Source organism: Channa argus, chromosome 17 (genome assembly GCF_033026475.1).
Source record: "Channa argus isolate prfri chromosome 17, Channa argus male v1.0, whole genome shotgun sequence".
In the NCBI taxonomy this organism is placed as follows: Eukaryota; Metazoa; Chordata; class Actinopteri; order Anabantiformes; family Channidae; genus Channa; species Channa argus.
The window spans coordinates 11,491,309-11,494,869 of NC_090213.1; positions in this window are offsets into that span (position 1 = coordinate 11,491,309).

Genomic DNA, 3,561 nt, shown 5'->3' on the forward strand with positions numbered 1-3,561 from the left:
CCTAAAAAAGCAGGTGTAAAATACCCACCAGCTACGCTTTTTGCAGTAGAGTCCTTCTTCACTTTTTCAGTCACAGTCTACCACACCTAAAGCATGGAAACTGTTTTTCTATCTGTACCTATGGTCACATAATTCTCACCTTGTCATTGATGGCCACAGGTCGGTCAAATATGTCATACATTTATTCATAACACTCGGTTTTGAGTTTGCCTCTGAAAACCCTCCTTTACAAGGACTCCATGGCCACAGCACTTTGCCACTCTTCTCCCTACCTATGACTTTAAAACAATTAGAAATCTGTTTTCACCAACAAACCCATACAGTGCAAAGATTCTTACCTTTTCTCCTAGCACATAAAGGGTAAAGTTATGGCCTCAGCATTACAAATCACTAGTACAACAAGCCCCTAAAGAGACAGGTTATTACAATGTAATCAATGATTTGTAAACACAATGATGTTTTATATCTTTGGTTGTATCATCAATAACTGCAGTAGAAAACATTTTGGGAATACACAATAAACGACAAATTTATCAATACCAACAGTGCATAAAGCGTAGTTTCAGTAAGTTATATATTAAGGAAAGGAAACACAGTGTGTACTGTAGATAGGCCTGTGTTGTCATTACCAGCATTGACAGCAGGGTGGTCAGTCAGAACACGGACACAAAACCCAGTTTGGTGTGGTCCTTCTTTAAGAAAGCATCTTTACATGTTTTCCTCAGCTCCTGAATGTTGCTGAAACAAAAGTGGAGAAAAATACATTATTTGTTTGGGGAGAAAATATTTTAATAACATCACTTAAGTCTGAAATATGGTACTGGTGGGTAAACACTGCTGTCTGCATTGTAGGTAATGAATCAAATGCTTTTGTGCTTCAGCATCACTGTAAACACAGTAAAGTTGTGGTAAGTATTTTGAGGAGTTGCTGCAGTTCACCTCATGTCCACCTCATTGAAGGTTGTCAGCATGACGCAGGTGTTCTAAGCCTCTTTCAGCCTCTGGGCATCCTCTCTATCTTCATTTGGAGTAAATTCTAATCACTTTATATGGTGTAAAAGACAAACAAAGCGAAAAGAACTGTTACACAAGAGTTGTGTAATACTGTCCAAGGGTTTAGTGTTTAATCATCACACCTCCTTTACGCAGTTTGAAGAGAGTCATTCTTCCTTCTACCCTGCCTCCATCTGTAACCAGCAGTTCTTCAATTACACCCGCTGCGGGAGTAATTGTTGTCTTAGTCTGAGTAACCCCCCACCCCCAAAACAAACACATACACAAATCATACAAATGTTCTTCCTTGTTCATACCTTGTCCGTCTCAATTTCACACACCACTTCCTCTTCTATTACTGTGTCACCTACAGCTAAAACATAAATAAAAAAAAAATGTTTTTCATGTTTAAAACATTTGGTTCATTGATGATATGAGAGACAGAGAAATGTTAAATCCTGACCTATATTTTCCATATTATAGGTTGAAATCTACCAACCTTTCTCACACCTCACATCTCCCTCTGAAAAAGAGTTTTGACTGTGACTATTTCCTCTACTGTACAAAAAAAAGCAAGTTACTGTAATGTAATTAAGGTGGGAGAGTTGAACACAGTACATAATATTAAGAAGTGTTGCAGTACATCCTGCAAACAGCAGATGTCTTGAAATATCAGATGTGGAAAGATCTTTGCTGATGATGGAAATTTACATAAATATCAGGGAAACACAACACAATTATTAAAGGATTGGATGATTGTAACACAGTGTAATACTACAAGATTAAGGGCTGCAACCAAACTGTGATAGAAGTCAGAAAATAGTGAAATGTGTCCCATAAATTCTGTACAGGTCTATGATATATTTTACATTTACAATTCATCATTGTCTGTGGAACTCAGGAGTTTCCACAGTTGATTGAAAAGCATTTTAAAAACCAACATGAAATGTTGAGAGGAATTTACAGCTGAGAACTCCTATTAACTAGCTGCCTGCCGACGGAGAGTCCTTCAAGGTGGAAAAAGGCCAAAAGAGAAAGAGAAAATTGCAACTGGACATAACACAGGCAATTAAAAATAACACCTTCATGATAACTTGGAAAAATAATCTACAAAGTGAGAAAACATGAAGGAGCAGTTGATTTAGCACATACCTGATGCATTTTGTCGCACCAGCATATTATTAGCCTAAAAAGAAAAAAAGAAAATGTTGTTTAACATTTAATTTTCAGTGTGTGCATGTTTGAATTTTGTCTGGTTTTATAAGGACCTCCTACGAGCTGCTTTTAAAAACAACACTATTGTTATTTGGATGACCTGGTCTCCAAAAGTGTGATTAAAACATCACAATGGTGATCAATACACTACAGCCTGTTTATTTTCTACTAATCTGACTTAACCTTTATAAGTTTTATTAAAAAAAACTACTCGATGATAAGCAGATCTGACGAGTTCAAACCACCTATTAACCTCGAAAGACTTAAAGCTAAGGGTTTATTCAAAAATTCAATATCTGAATACTTTCGTATATGAGAGATGTCAGAGAGAGATATGAAGAGTGATGATCAAAATGTCATTTTTATCCATTTACAATAAAACCTACAATAAAGCGTGAGCAGAAGTGACGGGATCTGAATGACATTACTCTATATGCCACGCGAGTTAATTCTGTCTGTTAGACCGTTTATCGTAACAATAAGTGCGACTTGTGTTGTTGTTGGTAAAAACTTAGCTCACATTTAAAGTCAGGTTCCTCACACCTGAGCAGCCTGTGAAGGTGTCAGTGTCTGTCTGTCTGTCTGTCTCTGGGTGAGGTCCTGCTTCACACGCTCTCACCTGTTAGCCACCTTTAGCCAACTGATGGTTAGCAGTGTCGGAGCTCGGAGCTCGTGCCTAGATGCACTTGCTTTTCCAAACCTACCCGGCTCATCGCTGACAGAGACCAGCCAAGCGCCCTACATACACATCGGGAGAGTTACAGCATTGCGTCAGCGGGCGGTCTGTGTCCCTCGGAAAGCGGCAGCAGAAGCAGCGACTTACGGCAACTCGCTGCTCCCGGAGGCGGAGGGGGGGCGGTCCGAGCAGGAGGAACCACTACTGCTGACCATTGGAATTTACTTTTGTTTGTATTAAGTTATGAACAATGCTTTAAAATTCACTTCCAATTTCAAAAGAAAAAAAAGCAGAGTATAGATCTAATTTAAAAAGGGAACCATGCACTCCTTCCAGCACTACGTTAATGTTATTATGAAGCAGGTACGGAGGGGATAGGTTGGGATATTTGACCACACCCCCTAGTTTCTCTGACCAGGACCAGTACAAATAATCCAGTCGTCTCGTCAAGACTTCGTCCAGACCTGCAGCCACCCATGACCCTTTTCACAAGGCAACAGGTAGGTTATCTAATATTCGTCCTGTGGCTGCTTTCAATAGCTCCGCCACATTTCTTACCTAAAACAAGAAGGTTTGGAAACAGACCTTTTAATATAAGTAAACTACAAAAATTACCATGCAGCTGAGTCTCTTATAAGACAGTCACTCATACTCAAAAAATATGCATAGTAGCCTGA